Below are 19,216 nucleotides of genomic sequence, written 5' to 3' on the forward strand. Positions count from 1 at the left end.
ACAATGACGGCCTACACCGGCCAAACCCAGACGATGCTGGGCCAATTGTGCGCAGCCCTATGGGACTCCCATTCACAGCCGGTTGTGATACAGCCTGGATTCAAACCAGAGTGTCTGTAGTGATGCCTCTCGCACTGAGACGCAGTGTCTTAGACCGCTGCGCCACTCGCAGGGCTTGCAAACTATTACAGACTGCAAAGGGAAACCCATCCACGAGCTGCCCAGTGACGCAAGCCTACCAGAAGAGCTAAATGCCTTTTATACTTGCTTCAAGGCAAGCAACACTGAAGCATGCAGGAGAGCACCAGCTGTTCCGGGCGACTGTGTGATCATGCTCTCCATAGCAGATGTGATTAAGACCTTTAAATAGGTCAATGTTCACAAGGCCATGGGGCCAGACTGATTACCAGAGCGTGTACACAGAGTATGCGATGACCAACTGGCAAGTGTCTTCACTGACATTTTAAACCTCTCCCTGACCGACTCTGTAATACCTACATGTTTCAAGTAGACCACCATAGTCCCTGTGCCCAAGAATGCGAAGGTAACCTTCCTAAATGACTACCGCCCGTAACACTCACATCGGTATCCTTGATGTGCTTTGAAAGGCTGGTCATTGCTCACATCAACACCATCATACCGGAAACCCTAGACCCACTCCAATTTGCATACCGCCCCAACAAATCCACAGATGACGCAATCTCAATCGCACTCCACACTGCCCTTTCCCACCTGGACAAAAGGAACACCTATGTGAGAATGTTGTTCATTGACTACAGCTCAGTGTTCAACACCATAGTGCCCACAAAGTTCATCACTAGCTAAGTACCCTGGGACTAAACACCTCCCTCTAAAACTGGTTCCTCGACTTCCTGATGGGCCGCCCCCAGGTGGTAAGGGTGGGCAACAACATCTGCCACACTGATCCTCAACACCAGGGCCCCTCAGGGGTGCGTCCCCTCCTGTACTCCCTAAGACTGCGTGGCAACGCACGACTCCAACACCATCATTAAGTTTGCTGACGACACAACAGTGGTAGGTCTGATCATCGACAACGATGAGACAGCTTATAGGGAGGAGGTCAGAGAACTGGCAGTATGTTGCCAGGACAACCACCTCTCCCTCAATGTGATCAAGACAAAGGAGAAGCAAGACAACACCTTTTCCCCCTCAGGAGGTTTGGCATGGGTCCCCAGATCCTCAAAAAGTTATACAGCTGCATCATCGAGAGCATCCGACCATAAGGTGCTACAGAGGGTACTGCGTACGACCCAATACATCATTGGGGCCAAGCTTCCTGCCATCCAGGACCTCTATACCAGGCAGTTTCAAAAGAAGGCCCCAAAAATTGTCAAAGACTCCAGTCACCCAAGTCATAGACTCTTCTATCTGCTACCACACGGCAAGCGGTAACAGAGCGCGAAGTCTAGGTCCAAAAGGCTCCTTAACAGCTTCTACCCCAAGCCATGAGACTGCTGAAAAATTAATCAAATGGCCACCTGTACTATTTACATTGACCCCCCACTGCTGCTCTTTGATGTTAATTATCTATGCATAGTCACTTTACTACTACCTACATGTACAAATTGCCTCAACTAACCTGTACCCCCGCACATTGACTCGGTACCGGTACCCCCTGTATATAGCCTCGTTATTGTTATGTAATTTTATTATGTTTATTTTTTATTTTGTAAATATATTTCTTCAACTGCATTGTTGGTTAAGGGCTTGTAAGTAAGCATTTCACAGTAAGATCTACATCTGTATTTGGCATTACATTTACATTTAAGTCATTTAGCAGACGCTCTTATCCAGAGCGACTTACAAATTGGTGCATTCACCTTATGATATCCAGTGGAACAACCACTTTACAATAGTGCATCTAACTATTTTAAGGGGGGGGGGGGGGGTTAGAAGGACATTTAATCATGGCACATGTGACAAATAACATTTGATTTGATATCTTTGCTTGCTGGCTCAGTAGGGGCCCCCAGAGACAACTGCAGGTCTTGACAGGTGGTCTTGCAGTCAGCAACCATCTTCTGGTAGACAGACCGCTCACTCTGAACAAGCACGAGATGATGCTCTTGCTTCTTCAGCTTGGCTGATTTAACAGCTGCTGGCAGACTGGCATATCTGAAGACCTGATAGTTGTTCCTCTGGCACTGCCAGCACAGGTTTGTCCTGGGCTAAGTGCTTGAGATGTGGTGCAGCAATTTTCTCCACATATTCCTGATGGAAGACAGCCCAACTGCACGTTGCTCTGGAAAATACACAAAGAATGTAAGATCAATAAAAAGTAGTGCCAATCATGTCGGTGGTAAAGGAAATGATCAAAAGTGTGCTGTTGACATACCAAGTCAACAACATACTTTTAGCGACGCCACACCACTGCTTTTGTCACATGAGATGGCAGCAGCTTTCCACCAAAGTGTTTGTGTCCTGGGTGGTGTTCTATTAATATCATTTCATTAGCCTCTGCATACAGTGCATTCGGAGAGTATTCAGACCCCTTCACCTTTTCCACATTTTGTTACGTTATAGCCTTATTCTAAAATTGAAGCCACTCCTGCCTTGTCTTGGTTGTGTACTTAGGGTCGTTTTCTGTTGGAAGGTGAACCTTCGCCCCAGTCTGAGGTCCTGAGCGTTCTGGAGCAGGTTTTCATCAAGGAACTCTGTACTTTGCTCCGTTCATCTTTCCCTCATTCCTGACTAGTCTCCCAGTCCCTACCGCTGAAAAATATCCCCACAACATGATGCTGTCACCACCATGCTTGACTGTAGGGATGGTATCGGCCAGGTGATGAGCGGTGCCTGGTTTCCTACAGACGTGACGCTTGGCATTCAGGCCAAAGAGTTCAATATTGGTTTCATCAGACCAGAGAATATTGTTTCTCATGGTTTGAGAGTCCTTTAGGTGCCTTTTGGGAAACTCCAAATGGCCTGTCATGTGCCTTTTACGGAGGAGTGGAAGGTGGTTCAAAACTTCTTCCATTTAAGATCAGATCTGTGCCTCGACACAATCCTGTCTCGGAGCTCTATGGACAATTCCTTCTCCCTGATTGCTTGTTTTTTGCTCTGACATGCACTGTCAACTGTGGGACCTTATCTAGACAGGTGTGTGCCTTTCCAAATCATGTCCAATCGATTAAATTTACCACAGGTGGACTCCAATCAAGTTGTAGAAACATCTCAAGGATAATTAATGGAAACAGGAGTCTCATTGCAAAGGGTCTGAATACTTATGGAAATAAGGTATTTCTGTTTTTAATTTGTAATAAATTTGCAAAAATGTCAAAAAATCTGTTTTTGATTTGTCATTATGGGGTATTGTGTGTAGATTGGTGCGAAAAATACATAATTTAATACATTTTAGAATACAGCTGTAACGTAACAAAATGTGAAAAAAGGGAAGGGGTCTGAATACTTTCAGAATGCAGTGTAGTTGTTGATGAAGTTCACAACTCGCTGCAAATCCTCATGCGTCAGGTGTAACCTGTGCTTAGTTGGGTCGGCTCTCTCTTTAATGGGAGGAATTAGACCATTCTCCTTATGTCTGGTGGAGGAGAGTCAAGCGTTTTCTGCTGATGCTGAAAAAAATATTCCAGATAAAAAGTATTTGGTCATTCATAGATGAGGCTTACCCAGAAACACTGATGGGTCATGTGAAAGAGAGGCTATAACCATCCCCCAGCCACACCTAGCTAAGTGGATGGGTTCCCATTGATCTTTGTCGATAGAGCCTGCTAAACTCAGGGCAGCAATGTTGTTGAGTTCAGTAGCAACACTTTTGCAGTTCTCCATGGCTATATCTTTCCAAAAAGCTGAGGAAGCAAGGATTATCTGCACACACTGAGCAGCTCATGTCATAGACAGAATCACGCTACATGGCAGACCAAGTCATCTCTCGTCATGTCCAGCCCATTCATTATCTCAGCCAATCATGGCTAGTGGGAAGATTCCTATCTTTTTCTGTGGCTAAACCAAATAGGCTAGTAATTTAACAATTGTATTTGTATTTACAGATTGCATACACATTTGTTATTAACGCACATGAAAGTTCATGTTCAAGAAGGAATTTCTGCAAAAAAATGAATTTTGATGATTAACATTACCCTGGTTTCAAGCTAAATAAGACTAAGAGCAGTATGATATAACATGGAGGAAAATAAATGATTTACTAATAGCGAAGTGTTGAATTCTCTTTTTTCCATGTCAGCTGTTCAAAGTCTTCTATTGTCAGCGTCCACGCTGCCGTTGTAAGTATGAATGACTAAAGAGCATGTTTGATGCTTCACTGCAGTCAAAACATAGCTATCAAGGATGCTGCCATCTTTGTTGAATGTATTTCGGTGTGACACAAAATTGCTCGACATCTCGTGAAGTGATTTGTACGAGCACCCAGATGGTCCATGCTAAACCATGGATCCTGCGGTTGCCTTAGCAGTCTGCTGTGCTGATGCGTGTCCATGTCCGGGTGAGTGCGTTCCTTTGGCACACCAGCTTAGTTATTTATGGGCTCCTGTCACCCAGGCAGCACTGCCTATTAGATGGGGGCAGGAGAAGGGCTACAACCCTTTACTCAGCCTGGGCCCAATGATGTCTACAATGACTGTGCCCAGCACGCTCGGTTTGAATCTCCATGCCCCCCATCCATTTTGTTGATGTATTGCTTAGAGTGATCCCATTGGGTGAGAGCCCAAGGAATGGACTTGGATCTGCAATAGCCCTGAGGACAGAAGCCATCCTGATATTTTTTATTTCATTTACATTACATTTACATTTAAGTCATTTAGCAGACGCTCTTATCCAGAGCGACTTACAAATTGGTGCATTCACCTTATGATATCCAGTGGAACAACCACTTTACAATAGTGCATCTAACTCTTTTAAGGGGGGGGGGGGGTTAGAAGGATTACTTTATCCTATCCTAGGTATTCCTTAAAGAGGTGGGGTTTCAGGTGTCTCCGGAAGGTGGTGATTGACTCCGCTGACCTGGCGTCGTGAGGGAGTTTGTTCCACCATTGGGGTGCCAGAGCAGCGAACAGTTTTGACTGGGCTGAGCGGGAACTGTACTTCCTCAGAGGTAGGGAGGCGAGCAGGCCAGAGGTGGATGAACGCAGTGCCCTTGTTTGGGTGTAGGGCCTGATCAGAGCCTGAAGGTACGGAGGTGCCGTTCCCCTCACAGCTCCGTAGGCAAGCACCATGGTCTTGTAGCGGATGCGAGCTTCAACTGGAAGCCAGTGGAGAGAGCGGAGGAGCGGGGTGACGTGAGAGAACTTGGGAAAGTTGAACACCAGACGGGCTGCGGCGTTCTGGATGAGTTGTAGGGGTTTAATGGCACAGGCAGGGAGCCCAGCCAACAGCGAGTTGCAGTAATCCAGACGGGAGATGACAAGTGCCTGGATTAGGACCTGCGCCGCTTCCTGCGTGAGGCAGGGTCGTACTCTGCGAATGTTGTAGAGCATGAACCTACAGGAACGGGTCACCGCCTTGATGTTAGTTGAGAACGACAGGGTGTTGTCCAGGATCACGCCAAGGTTCTTAGCACTCTGGGAGGAGGACACAATGGAGTTGTCAACCGTGATGGCGAGATCATGGAACGGGCAGTCCTTCCCCGGGAGGAAGAGCAGCTCCGTCTTGCCGAGGTTCAGCTTGAGGTGGTGATCCGTCATCCACACTGATATGTCTGCCAGACATGCAGAGATGCGATTCACTACCTGGTTATCAGAGGGGGGAAAGGAGAAGATTAATTGTGTGTCGTCTGCATAGCAATGATAGGAGAGACCATGTGAGGATATGACAGAGCCAAGTGACTTGGTGTATAGCGAGAATAGGAGAGGGCCTAGAACAGAGCCCTGGGGGACACCAGTGGTGAGAGCACGTGGTGCGGAGACAGATTCTCGCCACGCCACCTGGTAGGAGCGACCTGTCAGGTAGGACGCAATCCAAGCGTGGGCCGCGCCGGAGATGCCCAGCTCGGAGAGGGTGGAGAGGAGGATCTGATGGTTCACAGTATCAAAGGCAGCCGATAGGTCTAGAAGGATGAGAGCAGAGGAGAGAGAGTTAGCTTTAGCAGTGCGGAGCGCCTCCGTGACACAGAGAAGAGCAGTCTCAGTTGAATGACTAGTCTTGAAACCTGACTGATTTGGATCAAGAAGGTCATTCTGAGAGAGATAGCAGGAGAGCTGGCCAAGGACGGCACGTTCAAGAGTTTTGGAGAGAAAAGAAAGAAGGGATACTGGTCTGTAGTTGTTGACATCGGAGGGATCGAGTGTAGGTTTTTTCAGAAGGGGTGCAACTCTCGCTCTCTTGAAGACGGAAGGGACGTAGCCAGCGGTCAAGGATGAGTTGATGAGCGAGGTGAGGTAAGGGAGAAGGTCTCCGGAAATGGTCTGGAGAAGAGAGGAGGGGATAGGGTCAAGCGGGCAGGTTGTTGGGCGGCCGGCCGTCACAAGACGCGAGATTTCATCTGGAGAGAGAGGGGAGAAAGAGGTCAAAGCACAGGGTAGGGCAGTGTGAGCAGAACCAGCGGTGTCGTTTGACTTAGCAAACGAGGATCGGATGTCGTCGACCTTCTTTTCAAAATGGTTGACGAAGTCATCAGCAGAGAGGGAGGAGGGGGGAGGAGGGGGAGGAGGATTCAGGAGGGAGGAGAAGGTGGCAAAGAGCTTCCTAGGGTTAGAGGCAGATGCTTGGAATTTAGAGTGGTAGAAATTGGCTTTAGCAGCAGAGACAGAAGAGGAGAATGTAGAGAGGAGGGAGTGAAAGGATGCCAGGTCCGCAGGGAGGCGAGTTTTCCTCCATTTCCGCTCGGCTGCCCGGAGCCCTGTTCTGTGAGCTCGCAATGAGTCGTCGAGCCACGGAGCAGGAGGGGAGGACCGAGCCGGCCTGGAGGATAGGGGACATAGAGAGTCAAAGGATGCAGAAAGGGAGGAGAGGAGGGTTGAGGAGGCAGAATCAGGAGATAGGTTGGAGAAGGTTTGAGCAGAGGGAAGAGATGATAGGATGGAAGAGGAGAGAGTAGCGGGGGAGAGAGAGCGAAGGTTGGGACGGCGCGATACCATCCGAGTAGGGGCAGTGTGGGAAGTGTTGGATGAGAGCGAGAGGGAAAAGGATACAAGGTAGTGGTCGGAGACTTGGAGGGGAGTTGCAATGAGATTAGTGGAAGAACAGCATCTAGTAAAGATGAGGTCAAGCGTATTGCCTGCCTTGTGAGTAGGGGGGGAAGGTGAGAGGGTGAGGTCAAAAGAGGAGAGGAGTGGAAAGAAGGAGGCAGAGAGGAATGAGTCAAAGGTAGACGTGGGGAGGTTAAAGTCACCCAGAACTGTGAGAGGTGAGCCATCCTCAGGAAAGGAACTTATCAGGGCGTCAAGCTCATTGATGAACTCTCCAAGGGAACCTGGAGGGCGATAAATGATAAGGATGTTAAGCTTGAAAGGGCTGGTAACTGTGACAGCATGGAATTCAAAGGAGGCGATAGACAGATGGGTCAGGGGAGAAAGAGAGAATGTCCACTTGGGAGAGATGAGGATCCCAGTGCCACCACCCCGCTGACCAGAAGCTCTCGGGGTGTGCGAGAACACGTGGGCAGACGAGGAGAGAGCAGTAGGAGTAGCAGTGTTATCAGTGGTAATCCATGTTTCCGTCAGTGCCAAGAAGTCGAGGGACTGGAGGGAAGCATAGGCTGAGATGAACTCTGCCTTGTTGGCCGCAGATCGGCAGTTCCAGAGGCTGCCTGAGACCTGGAACTCCACGTGGGTCGTGCGCGCTGGGACCACCAGGTTAGAGTAGCAGCGGCCACGCGGTGTGAAGCGTTTGTATGGTCTGTGCAGAGAGGAGAGAACAGGGATAGACAGACACATAGTTGACAGGCTACAGAAGAGGCTACGCTAATGCAAAGGAGATTGGAATGACAAGTGGACTACACGTCTCGAATGTTCAGAAAGTTAAGCTTACGTTGCAAAAAATCTTATTGACTAAAATGATATAGTACTGCTGGCTGGTGAAATAGGCTAGCTAGCAGTGGCTGCGTTGTTGACTTTGTTTGAAAGTGTAGCTGGCTAGGTAACCTCTAACTGGCTAGGTAACCTCGACAATTACTCTAGACTACACAATTATCTTGGATACAAAGACGGCTATGTAGCCAGCTAAGATCAAACAAATCAAACTGTTGTACTGTAATGAAATGAAATGTAATACTACCTGTAATACTACCTGTGGAGCAAAGTGGAATGCAACTACTCGCTCCAAACCAAACCGGAAGTGCGTATCGTAGAGGGAGAGGCAATAGAAGTGTTGTTTCTTGTATTATTGTCTTTTGTGTCTTTAGAGGACTGCTTCACCTTAATGTCCCCTTTCCCTTTTCTTCTGTCCTTATTTTGTCCCACTTTGTCCCTTCTTTGTCCCTTCTTCTCTTCTGCCAACTAGACACTCCTTGTTAGCTAGCTAGCTTCTTTCAGGAATGTCCCTAGCAACTGCCTAGCAACAGGTAAACAACTTAGCTAGCTAAGAAAACGGTATAATTTTATGAAAAATTGTTACTTTTTCAAAAGCCTTTCTTCTTTGTTTGCTGCTTGTTTGGTCTCCTATTCAGTTTGCAGTTTTCTTTTGATTTTTTTTCGATGTACTTTACTCTAAAAAAACATTTAAATTTCAATATTTGTAGGAGCTCATCTTTTCAGCTGCTGCTGCTTAATTTGGAACTCCGGAACATTTCCATCTCTCTTTCATGCTATTCATTAGATGGAGAAGGGGTTTAGATACACTCTTAGCTGGTCGAAACGGGTTGTTTAGGGACAGTTTGAAATTATTTGGGGAGGGCTGGTCCAACTCAAGGTATCATAACAAAAATGCACCCCCCTCAAAAACTTTAAAAAAATGTTTTATGACATATTGTAAAAAATATATATATTTTGTAACATATTGTACTTTTTGCAAATTCGTAACATATAATATTAATTGTAATTCGTAACATATCATACGAAATGGGTGATGGACATCCACAAATGAATGCATACCAAATGAAACAACATATCATACATACTAAATGGAATGTCTCGGATTTACGTACAGAATAATACGAAATGCTCTGAGACCAGGTTGAATAACATATACAATTACATATACAAACACATTACAGAGATACAGACAAAAACTGTTCACATTAGCAAACTTCTGACATTCTTTTCAAAAAGAGGTTATGGTTGGTATGGCTTTGACTTGCTGTGGTAGTTTGTACCACTCAACAACATTGGTATATAAAAATGTGTTCTTACCAGATAGACTCTTATATTGAAAACAGTGAATATTAGAGTCTATGGCTCTGGTATTATGCTGGTGGAAATTTTTAACAAATGAAAAATACACTGCATTTGGGAAAGTATTCAGACCCCTTGACTTTTTCCAAATTTTGTTACATTACAGCCTTATTCTATAATTGATCAAATAGTTTTTTCAAGAACATTCAGAGAATTGTCCCAAAGCCACTCCTGCGTTCTCTTGGCTGTGTGCTTAGGGTCGTTGTCCTGTTGGAAGGTGAACCTTCAAATCAAATTTTATCGGTCACATGGGCAGAATACAACAGGTGTAGGTAGACCTTATAGTGAAATGCTTAATTATGAGCCCCTAACCAACAATGCAGTTTAAAAAAAATATGAATAAGAAATGAAAGTAACAAGTAATTAAAGAGCAGCAGTAAAATAACAATAGCGAGACTATATACAGGGGGGTACCGGTACAGATTCAATGTGCGGGGGCACCGGTTAGTTGAGGTAATATGTACATGTAGGTAGAGTTATTAAAGTGACTATGCATAGACGATAAAAACATAAAGTAGCAGTGGTCTGAGGTCCTGAGCGCTCTGGAGCAGGTTTTCATCAAGGATCTCACTGTACTTTTCTCTGTAAATCTTTCCCTTGATCCTGACTAGTCTCCCAGTCCCAGCCGCTGAAAAAAAATCCACACCGCATGATGTTGCCACCACCATGCTTCACCATAGGGATGGTGCCAGGTCTCCTCCAGACGTGATGCTTGGCATTCAGACCAAAGAGTTCAATCTTTCTTTCATCAGACCAGAGAATCTTGTTTCTCATGGTCTAAGAGTCCCTTTAAGTATCTTTTGGCAAACTCAAAGCGGGCTGTCATGTGCCTTTTACTGAGGAGTGGCTTCCATCTGGCTCTCTACTGTAAAGGCCTTATTGGTGGAATGCTGCAGAAATGGTTGTCCTTCTGGAAGGTTCACCTATCACCACAGACGAACTCTGAAGCTCTGTCAGAGTGACCATTGCGTTCTTGGTCACCTCCCTGACCAAGGCACTTCTCCCCTAATTGCTCAGTTTGGCCGGGCGGCCAGCTCTATGAAGAGTCTTGGTGGTTGCAAACATCTTCTATTTAAGAATGATGGAGGCCACTGTGATCTTGGGGACCTTCAATGCTGCAGAAATGTTTTGGTACCCTTGCCCAGATATGTGCCTCGACAAAATCCTGTCTTGGAGCTCTATGGACAATTCCTTGGACCTCATGGCTTAGTTTTTGCTCTGATATGCACAGTCAACTGTGGGACCTTATATAGACAGATGTGTACCTTTCCAAATCATGTCCAATCAATTGACTTTACCACAGGTGGACTCCAATCAAGTTATAGAAACATCTCAAGGATGATCAATGGAAACAATTTTGACTCATAACAAAGTGTCTGAATAATTATGTAAATACGGTATTTTTGTCTTTTATTATGGGGTATTGTGTGTGTATGTTGATTAAGGTTATTTAATCAATTTTAGAATAAGGCTGTAACGTAGCAAAATGTGGTCAAAGGGAAGGGGTCTGAACACTTTCCTTATGTGTGATAATTCTGTGGACCACATCAAGTTGAATTAATATATTTTTTAATTCCACAGATAGCCAGCCTAGATGTTTAAAATGTTGGACATCCAGATGCGTGTGAGGGGGGAGTACAATTCTTACAAGCTTGTGTTGGCTGGTCTGTAGCTTAGACTTTCGATGTTTGCGGCTGCTGGTGAACCATGATGTGCAGGTCTAATCAAAGTGACACTGGACTAGCGCACTTGCCAGAGTCTTAGGGTGTATAGGTAGGTTTCCATCCAATTGGAGACAGATTTTCATGCTCGTATTCTAAAATCTGCATAAAAAAGGGAAACAAAAACAAATATTTGCAATTACAATGGGGAAACAAAGAACTTGCAATCGGCACGAGGTAAGCCTAGGGGACATTCGCCTAGTGCCTCTTTGCCACTCAAACAAACACTTTTATTGTTTACTTGGGCTACTGCACATAGTTTGTTAAGCCTACTGCAAACCTGCCACCAACATCACCAGCTAGACTCTGAAATGGAACCCCCTGGGGAAAAGGAACAGAGGGAGACCTAGAAAACTTGTTGGATTGGCATCCAGGCAGAAATGACTGAGAGCGGCCTGCCTAAACTGGTGTGATCTGGAAAACTTGCCCCAAACCGAGTGAGGTGGACATTTGTCAATGGCCTGTGCTCCTTAAAGGAGGCAAGGGCTAAAGTCAAGCAAATAGCACATTGTGCCATCATTATTCACTGATTTTACTCCATCATTTCCTTTTCTAGCAGTAGAGCCTAGGCCTATCAGATGCCTTAAAGTCTTTCATTGAAATATTTCATATTGATAAACAATAGTTTTAGTTGTTTTGGGAAGAAGGAAAGCATGTTATAATGCAGCCATGAAACAGGTTTAGCCTATTTAAGACTGTATTCCTCTCTCAGGACTAGGGTTTGGTTTCTCAGCTCAGTCAATATGAGGTGCATTAATTTGGCCTGTATTGATTTCTGTGGCTGTGCGGTTCAGAGTTGTTTGCATTATCCTGTCTGATTCCTCATGTGAAGTAATGTATCACCCTGTCATACATTGTCCTTGTCTTTGGCTACATCCTTGTAGTTTGTTCAGTTTCTTCCCCCTAAGCAGACCCAGAAAATTAAGTTCCCCAGGCCCAGACTAGGCTATCTTCCTTGGATAGGACATTTCCTTGGATAGGAAGGCTACAAAAACTGAATGTAGAGACTAAATAGACTTTATAGCAATGCAACACAGTTTGTAAAGTAACTCTCCAAGGCCTCTGAAAAAAAAGTCACCTGAGTTAACCTGGGTTATGTTGAGTACGACAGAACAGTGTGCAATGTTGAATTCAACGGAAACGCTAGGCCTACTGTACTGAATGACCAGTTGAAAGGTGTTGTGATTATGGGGGCCCAGAGGGCGATTGCCATATGGTTTGCTGCACGAGTTTTGAGGTTTCAGATTGTCACACCCATATTGATCAGGCCACACCTCGCAACACCCACCAAACGTGAGTAAATGTACCTCGAAGGCTATTGAAGAACGATGAGCACCGTTTTGGGGAAATGTGTTGTTCAGTAGCCTACAAACCGTCATGCAATATAAGAAACGTTGAAGCAAACGGAACGCACCCCTGATCATTCCTGTCATGTTTTTCTCACATACTATTGTACATCTCCATATCAAAGCCTATATTCAGTAGAGTTATATTGCTGGCAGAATCTCACTGTGTTTCAATCTGAGCTGACACACTCAACTACAAACTACCACCACAAATATACCTGGACCAGAACCTGAAACTTTGAATAAAACTGTTGGAGGGAATATGTGAATGTGTAGATTGACATGGCTGAGTAGTGGAGCCGGAGTGTGTTTCCCCGTGTTCAGGTCAATCAGAGGCATCTCGACTAAGGGCAGATTTGCAGGGAGCAGCATTGATCTTGACCTGCTCTGAGTATGATCTCAGAGATAAAAGGCAGTAGACGAGAGGGGAACTTATTCACTGTCAGCCTCCAGTCAGCAGAGGGCAATTCTGCCCTGCAGGCTGTCTTTGAAAAAGTGAAGGGCAAAGCACGGAGGATTAAGGCAGGGAGGGGAGATACACGGGCAGAAGAACTGTTTATTGTAATAACGTTAAGTCGTTTTCTATATGGTGGAGGCGTCGTTATTGAGCGTCAGCCGGGGTGCACCTCGGGTCAAAAGGTTACCCAGGTAACACCTTAGCTACCCAAGTGAAGAGATGAAAGGCCGCTCAGAGTGCTGCCAAAGTTTTCAAGATCTCAAATAGTTTCCCCCACCCCTGACTTTGTGTTGTTGTGTTGTCGTTAAAGACCAGATTGTTGGTGAATTTTTTTCCCCCCAGTTTGAATTGACTTTTATTATTCTCTGGTTTTGAGATGGCTCCTCTGGACAGAGTCACTGTACGTGGGTCATTAACATCCCGCTTAGTGTTTTCTTCTTCTGCGGAACAGGCAATTAGAGAGAGCACCATCTGTAATGGCCATTAATTGTGAGCTGAGAGGAACACACATCTCCGCTCGGTGACACACACTCAGATTATTCATGAGACAGGGGGTCGAGTTGTGCTCTAACTTCAGCTAAAACATAATTTCTGTTCATTAACTTTGCTAACATTTGCATCATCAGGACAGAGGAGCAGCAGTGGAGGGTGGGGTGACTAAGGGGCTTTCACATAGCTTGTTGGTTGTTTACATTCTGTTGGACAATACAAGTGCATGTGTGTGTTTGGGGAGAGAGAAAAAAATGAGAGATAGGTAATGAGATCAAAAACTGCAGTATTATAATTTAGTACCTTTTGACCCCGAAATTGTAATTCAGTCAGTCGACAAGTTATATGACTGGCAGGCAAACAAGTTTCTTGTGAAACTATGATACAGTATCAGTAGCAGGCTATCACACCTGGGCCATCATCGCGTCCTTTAAACTTTTCTTTCCATCAAGGCCTCTGCACCTGCCTGTCTGTTTTTTGCGCACGACAGCCCCCCATCCATGTCATCTCCCTTTCCTTGTCCCTGGTCCCTGGTCGATGCCTGGCTGAAATATGAGTTGCCTGTAGCATATTGATCCCTTTCCTCACCCCTGCCTAAATATAGATATATCACAGGCAGAGCAATGTTCTCCAGATAGCTCCTCTGCATCCGTGCCAATGGGCTAGTGGCTGCTATCGATTGTCATGATGAATTTCACTTCTACAGACGCTGATGGATTTTCTGCTCCCATTCTTTTTATGTCATTGTTTTCTTGGTGCGATCGGGTCGGCTAAGGAAAGAGGTGTTACTGACCAGGTTCTGATGGCTATCGATTGGTTGAGAGGTTTGTAATCACTGTAGTCTTGTAGCTGTCGAGGCCAGAGTGCCCCATCTGGACCACATACTCCACACTCAGATGAGCATCCAACATGACCTCATAGAATGAGAGGAGAGTGTAGTGTACTGTAGGACTACATTGAATATGTGCATTATCTGATTCATCTCAATACCATGAAAATAGGTTTCCCATACAGTAGAATCATCCTTTATTTTGGCTCGCTTGGTGCACACGGAGGAAAACCTTTATTTGAATTTCATAAACATTGTATTGTGTTTATGTATAAATCTTTAATGATTGAATATTTAGAGGAAATTAACAAGTGTCCATGCCATTGTGAATACTAGTGAACCAAACCAGGAAGAAACCAACAGTGACTGGCCAGAGGAGTGAGGCTGACCGGTGCAATCAGAGGTCAAAAACACAGTCACCGTCTCCTGAGCGGGAGTGACTTTCATATTGTTTATCAGAAAGGAGAGACTATCTATTCATCACAACTAGCCTGGGTGACTTCCCTCTCCTGGAATATTTAATTGAGTTGCTTTTTTATTTCATTGCCTCACATTGGGAGATGGCAGTTGCATTTGTCATGCTCTTCAAGGATGGACTGCAGGCAATGTCTCCTCACAAAATGCCTGTGAATGAATCATAAAAACACTGCTGCTACATTCCGTACTTGCTGATAAATCATTCCACCAAGGCACTTACATGAATAGGTAACCTATGGTAGCTCTTTTTATCATTCTAAACAAAGAAAAACAGAGAATATCCTTTATATACCACATTCAGCCATTTTACTTTTTGTATTTGAAGACCTCAGTTCTCAGTCCACTCCACAGAGTGGCCGTCTGTTGAGTGTAATATCATACTTGGCTCTGGTTCATTACAGCGCTTCAGTAATTGGCCGTGTGTCTACAGAATGTTAACATGTAAATGACTTAGTTAGGCATGATAGCTAGAAATGAAGATAGATTTCCACCCAATACTAAGTGGTGGGCACGCACAGAGCTGCACTCAGCCAATCAAATCCCCTCATGTTTATACCCAAATAAGCCATTGGGTACAGTGAACACTGCAAGAGGTGAAATCTAAGCTAGCTTAAATGTCTTATATTGAGTGATAATTATCTTAAAATGTGTGTTTTTGTGTTTTTTTTGTAACAAGCTATATTATCTTATGTCATTGCCAGATAATTTCCCCTATTTCAACCTAAAAAAGGCTTAATACAAGTAATTTATCTTATTTCAAGATATTTAGAAGATGAGCTGTGTAAGAGGTTTCTCTGCTCTTCCATACCTCAGGCCTACATATAGGCCTACAAAATATTTCAGCTTTCGTTTTTATTTTCATTGGTTTTGGGGGGGGGTTCCTGTGAAGCACATTACATTGCATTCCATGTGCTGTATAAATAAAGCTTGATTTGATGAAACTCTCTTTACTGTATAACACCATACGGCACCAGACACACAGCTCCTGTTATGCTGCATCATCTTTCAGAGACTCCCCTGAGTTGTCAGTCTGTCAAGCAGAGATAAAGATGCATGGATGCATGGATAGGTGTTCAATGACTGTCAATGTGTATCCCCCAAGCCCTAGCTGATCTTGTTTAACTGAGCTGAGCTGAGCTCATCCTGGACTACAGCAACATATCACTGTCTGTCTCTGCCACCATGGTGACAAATCTGCCTGCCAATCTGTGTTCCAAGCCTGATTGCCTTCTAGCAGGTGAAGCTCCTCCACTTTAACACTCCACCAAACCTTGAGCAATACCTTTCTACAGAGAAAATACTTCTCAAATTTGCTCACAGTTAGCACTGTCTGCTATTCCTTTACAGATAATTCTAGAGATCCTGTGTTAGGAGGTGGATGATCAAAGCTAAGGTGACTGACCTATATCAGCACTGCAGCTCGGTGTGGTTTATTCATGGGCCACACAGAGCTATACTGTACAGCCTGGCCTGAGGCTTCTAATGCTACTATCTTCAGAGATTATATTTTTTATATCACTGGACAGGAGTCAGTCAATGACTAGCCTTGCTCGCCAAGCTTACAGCTTACCACATACATGCAGGGACACGGCTGCAGCGTGGCGGCAAGTCAATTTTCTATGCTGACAGTGGCCACAGCCTGCAGAAAGGGACCACATGTGTAAAAGGAGATTTAATCCACCCTCCAGTCAACCCCCCTCCCCAGTCAGTTCCTGCACATAGATCAATAGCAGGAGTCCCTGTCTTGGTGAGAATGAATTGTCTTTGAGTGGTTCTCATGGCAAAGCTATACAGATCGATGTGGCTTTGCTACAGACACTCCTCAAGCAGGGGAGAGAGAGAGGAGAGCCACTGCTGCTCTCCTGGGGGGATGTCACTGACTGTCATCGACTGTATGGGTCAATAAAGATGGAAAACCCTGTATTTCTGTGAAATATGCACAAACATGCCTTGCAATACAATCCTCTTTTTGGTGTCGGTCAGACTTAATAGGAATATGGACTATCTGAGATTCCTCTCACAGTGTCATGTGACACAGCCCTCTGTAACGTGAGTCTCAACATAACACGCATTCTTGCAAATTAGTCTTTGTACAAGTATAGCAATAATATAACATTGTATTTGATAGTAGGCTATTTGATTAAATAGTGATTTAATCTGTCAAATTGTAATGTTCCTTGTTGCTTACGTAATATTCAGTACTGTATAAACTTGTCTTTTTTCCATGCTGGATAATGCAGGTATGATATTAGAGTACAGGTGACTTTGGTGAGACAGTGTTACTGTACACGATAAGATTAAGATACGATTACACTGCCACCATGTGGACGCAGAGCTACAAGGATTTGATCGTCAGTTACTGTACAATTATTCAATCTCAGCATGAAAAATGTCAATATTTTACAATGAATACAGTTTACTATGTCCCACTTCCTGGACAGGATCAAATGTTATTTAATTCTTGCTAGGTTAATGTTGACATAATGACCTTGCAGATTGCAAAGACTCAGAGCAGAGCTAAGGAAGAAATCGACTTTTAGATAAAAATAAAAAAAAGAGAGAAATTATTTGAACCATTCATGATCTTATATTGCCATCTAGTGGCATGGAACACACAGGGAAATTGTACTAATTGTAGTAAATAAAGCATTTTCATTAATGACATTAGAAGCCCCAATCAACTTACAGGTGATCTCAATCAGACATTGTTATAAGGAAACTATGTTCTTTGAAACTATTACTAATAACATAGAATTTACACACAGAGAGAAAGATAACAGATGATGTGGTCTGCAACAGACTGTGTGGTTAAGGATTGGCCACAACAATAGAGGAAGTCAGCATCAGATACAATGGAAATGTGTGTGTGTGCGTGTGTGTTTTTCACACATGGCTGGGAAAAGACATTCATTGTCCAGTTGTTATAACATAATAAAAAATCAATCATCCCATATACTGTATCTGTCACGAATCGGACCAAGGTGCAGCGTGCGTAGAGTTCCACATGTTTAATAAATGAAACTCACCAAAACAATACAAAACTAACCTGAAGCTATGCAGTGCTCACAAGCAACAATACATAAACAAGATCCCACAACCACAGTGGGGGAAAAGGCTGCCTAAATATCATCCCCAATCAGAGTCAACGATAGACAGCTGCCTCTGATTGGGAACCATACCAGGCCAACATAGAAATACAAAAACTAGAGTACCCACCCTAGTCACATCCTGACCTAACCAAAATAGAGAATATAAAGGCTCTCTAAGGTCAGGGCGTGACAGTATCAACTGTCACAAATTAACAAAATGCCTGTTGACCTTCAACAAAAGACACAGATAAAGCTGCACTTTAAAACCCAAGAGACTCATGTTCTTTCCTTGTGATAATAACCAATTTGTGTGCTAATTTCACAAGTTTTTTACGATAATTGCCTCCATCAATATAAATAGAGACGTCACAGCTCTCATTCGCAAATCACAATAGTACAGTTCTCCCAGCTCATTCTAGCCTTCTGATAGAGTGATATATCTCTACAATAAGCTGCATAATAACTTACCATAATGTCATGCAGATCAGGTTGATTTAGCCTACCTTTTTACTCATGCCATAGATACTTATTCTTACGCCATCATTGACATTCTGTCATTCTGTCTGTATCTTATGACATTGTTGACGATATTGCTCACATCTACTCACATCAAAGGATCGTAACCTGAACTTTTGCAGAAATCCTACATCGCCTGACAGTGTACAGGCCTCTCAGACATCTCAAGTCAGATTTAGCATGCAACAGTTAGCCTGGTTGCCGTCTCTGTTAAACTACGACGTTCCACTCCTTGCCACTCCTGTCATTTGCCAGTGGCAGGGAGTGGAATGTTAGCTAAAAAGAAATGCAACATTGTTAAAGAAAATCTAGCCTACAATTTAGACACTATGTTTGTCTGCATAAGGGCTTATAGATCACACAAAAATACTGTTTGTGTGTTGTACTGGCACAATTACCATATCAACCTGTAACTGACGGTGATGGATGAAGACCGTCATGGAAATCAAACCGTTAACATTGTTTTGAAGGAACAGCTGACTGAAGATAGAATGGCCGGGGATTTGTGCGGTTGAGTCAGTTTCTGCTGTATAATGGACTCTTATTGCTCCTTGCAAAGGAGTCTTCGGTTGCCTAGGCACAATGCAGCAGCAGCACGCATAGAAATAGAATGAATAGAATGGGCTTGGAACTTCTTACCCTGGCAGTATGATTGGTAAACTCATGGGTACACTCGCAATGGATACCTGGTATTGTGATGCAATCATTTCCATGGTAATGTAGAATGTTCAAATGATGTTAACTGATATGGATCATATGCGTCAACAGTAACCTTGGGAAAATACTCTGCATTATCATTAACAGCAGACTCGTACATTTCCTCAATGAAAACAATGTACTGAGCAAATGTCAAATTGGCTTTTTACCAAATTACCGTACAACAGACCATGTATTCACCCTACACACCCTAAATTGACAACCAAACAAACCAAAACAAAGGCAAAGTCTTCTCATGCTTTGTTGATTTCAAAA

The sequence above is a fragment of the Salvelinus alpinus genome, chromosome 12, assembly GCF_045679555.1.
Source record: "Salvelinus alpinus chromosome 12, SLU_Salpinus.1, whole genome shotgun sequence".
NCBI classification, from domain to species: Eukaryota; Metazoa; Chordata; class Actinopteri; order Salmoniformes; family Salmonidae; genus Salvelinus; species Salvelinus alpinus.